Source organism: Aedes albopictus, chromosome 3, assembly GCF_035046485.1.
Source record: "Aedes albopictus strain Foshan chromosome 3, AalbF5, whole genome shotgun sequence".
NCBI lineage: Eukaryota > Metazoa > Arthropoda > Insecta > Diptera > Culicidae > Aedes > Aedes albopictus.
The window spans coordinates 187,421-195,105 of record NC_085138.1 but is presented as its reverse complement, the minus strand read 5'-3'; the positions used below and the strand labels follow the sequence as shown (position 1 = coordinate 195,105).

The 7,685-nt window shown below is 37.6% G+C and overlaps 1 protein-coding gene across 2 annotated transcripts in view; it reads left to right on the top strand.

Annotated features, from left to right (window-relative positions):
* The first annotated feature begins 261 nt into the window (after positions 1 to 261).
* Positions 262 to 7,685, top strand: part of LOC115262186 (hemicentin-2) — a 116,296-nt gene continuing 108,872 nt past the window's right edge. Inside the window, exon 1 of one of the 2 annotated variants that reach the window (XM_062858447.1) lies at positions 262 to 889. The gene's annotated coding sequence lies outside the window, so the exon portion shown is untranslated. Of the gene's footprint in view, positions 890 to 918; positions 1,561 to 7,685 lie in introns of those variants that run through there. The other variant, XM_062858448.1, reaches the window with a different exon arrangement.

The window sequence follows — 7,685 nt, the reverse complement described above, 5'->3', positions numbered from 1 at the left end:
AGACACAGCCTGTGCTCCAAACAGAATGTAACGCAAGCAAAAGAGAGAACAGGGAACTGAGTACCTTTCAGCATGTTGGTCACCCATTTTAGTACAACAGAACACCAAATTTTCAATCCTCCACTTTACGTCGAATCTTCCATCCGCTCTCGCGAGCATGTGAGCACGATCTGACGCTCTCATCTATGCTTCCTCCCAGCAGCAGCATAAACTTCAGTCAGGTTCAGGTCCTCCTAACGAGCTTCGTTGGATGGCCTTTCGACTCGCAGCACCACCGTAGAACCGATTTAGTGTAGGTTGAACTCTGGAGCGTTTCGGATCGTTATCGTGGCGCGCAATTCTCCCTGTTGGTCGGTTTGAATCGAATCCCACCGTGTGAGTTTTCTGTTTGTTTTAGGCCAATGAAGGTGAGAAAAAGAGGACTAATCTCCCTCGACGGGACCAAAACTTCTTCGCCGGCGTCGTGATCCGTTCAAAGTGGTCGGTCGCGTGCGAATTTGGTTCGGTACAAGGTGGAAATATGTATGTTGCGGTGGAATCACATTGAGCGCAGTGTATAAAATAATATCCTGAAACGTCATGGAAGGCTATTGCAGGAAGGATATACCAGCTGTATAATAGCTCTGAAATGGATGTAAGGTGAAGTGGAGTGGTGAAAACAAATATAGAAAAAGGGAAAGCCAGTGGAGAAGGGCAATAAATCTAGCTCACCTGGTGGTTTAAGTGTTCTTGTGTTGTGCAAGAGAGAAAAAATATTCCTTTGGGAAGGAGCTAATCGATTAATGCTGTTCTTCGGTGGAGCTGGAATGTCACCGCACCGTGGTAATGTGAAGGAAATTATGTCAGGATAACTGGATTACACTTACAACCGGAATGCTGCGATCAAATGGTGAGCGAAAACCCAGAGGAATAAATGTGATAAATGTTGATGATTCAATCTCATCTATTGATGTTGAATCATAACTTCTGCACGTGAAATGCTATGGATGATGAATTCATTTTGTTCAACATCCGTGAAATAAGAGAAAATGCACATGTGAGTTGTTACATGTCGTAAGAAAAAAAAAACAAAATGATTGATTGTACGTCAATGGGAAAGAGCGCACTACAAGTCTCTGTGCAACAACCGATAGTGGAAATCATCAGTTGTCAACCTCATATCAAGGATACAGTGCTGGCTGGTGTGGTGAAAGGCGTGGGAGTTAATTATAGCGATTAAAATCTGACCTGTTCAGTTCCCCTCGTTATGATGGATCCCGGTAGTGTGGAAAATTAAAAGTCAGCGTAGTGGGTCATAAAAATAATAAACCTGCTATCTCAATAGCCAGGCATAAGCGTGCATGTACAATTAACCGGATATTGCTGTTTTGCCCAGACACAAACTACTGCTGCGTTTTGATGACATTGTGTTTTGTGTATGTGTTGTTGGTAGTGTCGTGTGATAGATTTAATCGTTATTATTGATGACAGTAGCGATGGTGGTGATAAAAGAGCCAAAACGGATTACGTGCAGTGCAACAAAATAGAGTACGCTTACTAGCCGTGTCACGGATAACGCAGGTGATCTACTGGCAGTTCAATGGTTCATGTAATTACACTTCGATTAAATAGACATTTCGGATTAAATATTCAAAACGATGACGAGGACCTAGTATCGACAGCTCTTCAGTCTACCCACTATTACAGTTGGGAAGTGTTAATAACTAGATTGAAAACAATTGATAGTATGACAGGAATCTTCTCATTTTTTTCTGCTGGTGAAATTTTTTTGAGAAACAATGTGAAAACATGCTACCGAACTGATACGACACATTTTGTTATCCAAATGTATGTCCTTTCGTGAACATAGAAAATCATTCAGTTTATGATCAACTGCTTTTACTTTTTTATATCTATATATAAAAATGGGGTTTAATTCCCTTTGAAGCAATATACCTTACGCAGCATGATTTTTAGATAGTTTCAATTCGTTTTTAGGGCAACTGCGTATATGTATATTAGCGTGGTACAAAAAATCGTTTTTTCTCCACACCGCTTATTCGATTCATAACCAGATTCTATGTCTTCTCCCAAAATTTGAGCTGAATTGGTTGAAAATTGAGAGTGCACAAGCCCTTCAAAGTTTGTATGGGAATTACTATGGGAAAACGACGTTTTTCATTCAATTCACCGAAACATTTCTCAGAGTGGCCAAGAGTATTAGTTGACCCTTGGACCTCCAAGGCTACTCTATCAGCTTCAACTTTGCCGAAGACCACATTCAAATCGGACGTCTCATTTATTAGATATCGATTTTTATCCAACTGGAGAAACTTTAACAGTGATCGTTCAGCTTCCCAGCAGGCAACATTGCTGCACATGGCGTCAAAGATAGCACACAGAAATCATGGCTACTATGTTTCAAAGCAAGTTGCAGTGATGCTCATCGAATAGTGTAACCATCATGATCAAAGATTTTCATTCTGGATAAAAATCAATAACTAATTAATGAAGCGTCCGATTTGAATGTGGTCTTCGGCAAAGTTGTATCAAAGGTCTAGGGCACTTGGGGATATGCTACGGTCAATTGAATGAAAAATCTAATTTTCCCATAGTAATTCCCATACAAACTTTGAAGGGCTTGTGCACTCTCAGCTTTCAACCAAATCAGCTCAATTTTTGGAAGAAGGCTTAGAATCTGATTATGAAACGAATAAGCGGTGTGGAGCAAAAACGATTTTTTGAACCACGATAATATATATACACCGTGTCCAATAAGTTCTCATACAAAATAGAAATTTAGAAAATATAATTTTATTTCACATCTGTGATTCATATTTTCAAAACAAATGCATGTATTGAAAGGCCACATCATACTGATTTGATAAAGCATACGTTTTATAATAACGTTATTTTCTATTTGTTTTTATAAGCCTAGAAGTACACTTCCGTTTTCTGAAATCCGTTTGCTCCGGCACGCCAAAAAAAATGTTCGGAAAGTTTTTCATTCTACGGTACCTGAAAAGAGTCCATATTAAGGTTAAATTTTGAATTTGTATCCCATGTATTGTACAAATGGATATTCTAAGGCTAAAACAATAACATTTTAGTGAAGATATGGTAAGAAATTTGCTAGTTAGCTCAACTTGGGCTGATTTCTTTGAAAATGACCGTTGTAGTAAAAATAATCATCATGAAACGTAAATTTTGGACAAGCATGTTTTAAAAGTGAGAATGGTGTAAATGAACTATATAAAATGCAGCCATGCTTCTTTAACACAACAAATATCATTAAAACAGGTAAATGGACATTTTTTTTTTATTAACGTTTTATTTTGTACAAAATGAAACGGCTTCTTTCTTCACCAATACTGAATCTCATATTTTTTCTCTTCTGGTCATAGTTGCTACTAGCAATGGCGAGGACATGAACCTAATTTGTTTCAACGTAAAACCATTATTCGTTAAAATGAGACGAAATACCAATAAAATGGCGTGCGTGCCAGCTGAAATAGACTTACGACACATAAGCGATCAGCAGAGATGGATAAAGGACAGTTAATTAAAAAACATAGGGTATGTGTTCCATCAGTAATCTCACGCTCACATATTCATCCTATTCGAGAACAAGCGATTACGGCACCGATTGATTCCGTTCTTTTTGTTTTCATGGGTGCTCACTTCTCACAAAAAATACAAAAATAAGAAACAAAACAAACAGCGCTTCAATCCTTTGTTTTGCGTAGGATGAAAATGGGAGCCACATGCTTAATTAAGGAACCAATACCCTATGCTGTATTTCATCAGTGTTAGATGACCTTTCAATAAATAAATTTACTTTGAAAATTCTAATTACTGATGTGAAATGAATTCATTTTGATTTTGTATGAGAACTTATTGGACACGGTGTATATAGAAAAAAATAAGAAAAACAATTGAATATTAGGAAAGTTTTGATAGTACTGTACTATTTGCTTGTTATCTTAGACCTAGATCTGAATTTAAAGGGAACAATCAATTTTCCAGCCGTCCCTTTTGTTGAATGACAACCCACTACTGAGATTCATAACATTGATTTTGTATGAAATAATAGTTTATAGTTTATATTTCCATATAAAATTAAAACTGTTGAAGGGCAAAGCGATGGCAATGAAGGCCATCAGTAAATCTAATTATTTCATTTTTCTGCATTATTCCCTACGAGAAGAAACAAATTGTAGTTATCAACCAGTTCAAATAACTTTCTTCAAATACAAACACACTGGTTTGTTTAGAAAAGAAAGTAGCCATTTTTAAAGTGTTACAGATATTGACCTTTTTACAAGACAAAATGATGATTTTTGTCTGCATCATTGAAGTAACATTGAAACTTGGATTTATCAAAAGAATGAAGCACGCATTATTCTGATTTTTCATAACTGTTGTGCGTATGAAATCCTATAAACTCTAAAACACTTAAAAAGAGATCATATAACATTGTTGAAATAATCTGATCAAAAACAGATAAACCATCGTACGACTGAAGATGTCTATGATGAAGAAAGATATAGTTCTTGAAACGACATGTATACAATAGCAGAAACTCTTTTGATTTGTGTTAACCATAACTGAAGTACAAAAAATTGAGCAGGAAGGCACCCTCTACCACCACTCATAATAGCATGTTTTGCCAAGAGCAACCGGAAATTGCGTGATCCTTTCTCAATATACATAGGTACCTTCTACGTAGTAACAAGCTGCCCATGGCAATAAATGTACAGACAGATTGAAATCAACCGCGTTCGATATTTCATTCCCTATAGTTAGTTCATATCTTCCATCGGTTCTCTTTAACTAGGAAATAATACTAAAAAATAAACCACCATAGGGTAGGGTGGCTCAAGCTTGTATGAAAAAAAAACCTGTAAAAACGTTTGATATGCCCACTTGTCATTCTATTCGATATTATGCCATGATGTTGTGGTCAAATTTTCAGCTTAGCTTGATAATATTTGGATGGCGAATTAATTTTCAAATTTTACCACATGAACTATTTGCCTCATATTTTTCTCTAACCAAACAAATAGCCAAGACACATAACCGAGATTTCACTGTCTGGATCTATATTTATACCGTGGGTACACAGTCATGAATCACTTAGTGGTATTTTTGACTTCCAAAATTCAATGAAAAATAAAATAAAACAAAAACTACGACTTTGAAAGCATCAAACTCTATCGTTGCAATATAATACATTTGATTTTCAGATTAAGCTCTTGTAAATTACTTTTTATCTCAGAAAATAAATGCTACTAAAATGAATCTAAAGATTTATGTGCAGGCTGTCTTGATTAATGTTGCAACACTGTAGTTGTCTTGAAGTTAAACTAAGTTTGGTTCTGTATTTCGAGTGTATCTGACACACCCAGTAAACAAAGTATGAAACTATAGCTTTATTATATCTTGCAAAAACGGTCGATTACTTTACAGTCTTCGACTGTTTTTGTCATATTTAATATTCATGGCCATATGCAGTTCTATACTGTTGAGTGTTAATTATGTAGTTCATGGAAAATTGGAAAAATAATGAAAATTTAGAAAAAAAAAAGTAAAAACTCCCATATAAAGCATTGTCCAGTTAGAATCCGGACGCAAAGGAAAATTTATTGTGACGCTCTCAATGATCATAATCATATTTTTTTTACAGCAGTCTGATCATAAACAAGTCCTCTATTGATGGTGAAAATTTCATCGATTTTCTTGCTACGAGTGAAAAGTTATTTCAGATTGAAGACAAGTGAAGGAAAAAAATCTTGCACAAACACGCTGAAAATTAAGCGTGGTCAGGTACGACAGTTGCGAAAAATGATAATTTCTCCATAACCATTATGTGTGATGTGCACAGATGTTGTTAACCTTCATCCAGCCAACGTACATTTTCCACCTTCGGAAAAGCACAAAAATGTTCATAACTTTTTTGTTTTTCGATGGATTTTGATGAAATTTTCACAACTTCCCGAAAAACTCTTCTAGTTTTTGATGCCGGGGACATGGGTGCCTGGTCCACATGGTTCCGGAGTTATTCCGGATTGTCTTGGGGTACCAAAATGCCGTTTTCAGCAAAGTTGATCAGCAGGCTAAGAACTATCTGGCAATGGCGTCTTTGGTTCGAGAATTGTCCGCTAGGTGGCGCCAGGGTAAAAAATGTTCAAACTTCTATATCTCCTGATAAGATAGAATGATGCTGTCTTCAACAAAGTGCTTCAGCAAGCTAAAACCTGTCTGATAGTTGAGTCTTTGATTCGTGATTTATTCGTTGGGCTATTCGCTACACCATCTTTGACCCCCTGTAGACAAATTTTGTCACCCCACAATATTGCTCCGTTTAGTTCCGGGAATGTCTCCGGGAATTTCTACAGGAACTCTTCCGGATTTTTTTCCAAGAATTTCTCCGGGAATTTCTCTAGGAATTCCTTTGGAAATTTCTCCGGGAATTCTTCTGGAAAATTTTCCAGGATGTCCTCTAGGACCCACATTAGGAACTCCTTCTGGGAATTTCTCCAGGAGTTTTCGAGGAATTCCTCCGGATTTCCTCCGAGAATTGCCACAGGAATACCTCGATGAGTTCCTCCAGAAATTACTCCATGAATTCGGGATTTTACTCAGAAATTCCTTGAAAAATTTCTCCAGACTGGATTTCTCCGAGAATTTTTCTAGGAGTTCCTCTAGGAAAATCTCCGCGAATGTTTCTGGGAATTGCTTCGGAAATTTCTTCAAGAAATTGTCCGGGAAATCCTCCTAAAATTCTTCCAGGAATTCCTGCGGGAATCCCCCAGAAATTCCTTCGGGAATTTCTTCAGGAACACTTCCGTTTTTTTTTTCAAAAAAATCCACTGAAAATTTCCCCAGGAAGTCTTTCTTCAGGAAGTCTTCCGTGACTTTTTTCAGAAAACGCTCTGAGAACTTCTCCAGGAATTCCTATGGGAATTTCTCCAGGAATTCCTTCTCTGTTTTCTCCAGGAATTCCGCCGGGAATTTCTCTGGAAATTCCTCCACGGATGTCTCTAGAAATTTTCCCTGGAATTTCTCCAGAAATTCCACTAGGAAAGTCTTCAGGAAATCCTTCCAAAATTTTTCCTGGAATTCCACTAGGAATTTCTTTACGACTCCCTCTAGGAATTTCTCCGGGAATTCTTCAATGACTCCCATCAGCAATTTCTCCGGTGATTCCCAAGGTGATTCCTTCAGTTATTTCTCCAGGACTTTTTCCGGGATTATTTCCAGGAATTTTTTTGGATATTTCTCCATGATTTCTCCCGGGGATTCCTCCAGATATTCGTCCAGGAATTTCCGTCGGGGAATCCACCAGGAAGGAGGATTCCCTGAAGAGTTTTCCAGTGGAATTGCTGAAGAAATTACCGGAGGAATTCCTAGAGAAATTTCCTGAGGAATTCCTGGACGAAATCCTAGAGGCATTCTCTGTGGAATACTTTGAGAAATTCCCAGAGGATTTCCTGAGAAAATCCCAAAGATTCCCGGGGGTATTTCAGAAGAGTCCCCGGAGGAATTCCTGGAGGATTTTTGGGAAGATTTGCAGAAGAATTCCCAAAAGAATTCCTGGAGGATTTCCTGGAGAAATTGCCGGAGGAACTACAGGATGATTTTGCGGAGATATTCGTAAAGGAAGTCCTAGAGGAGTTCTGGGAGAAATTCTCAGAGGGATTTGT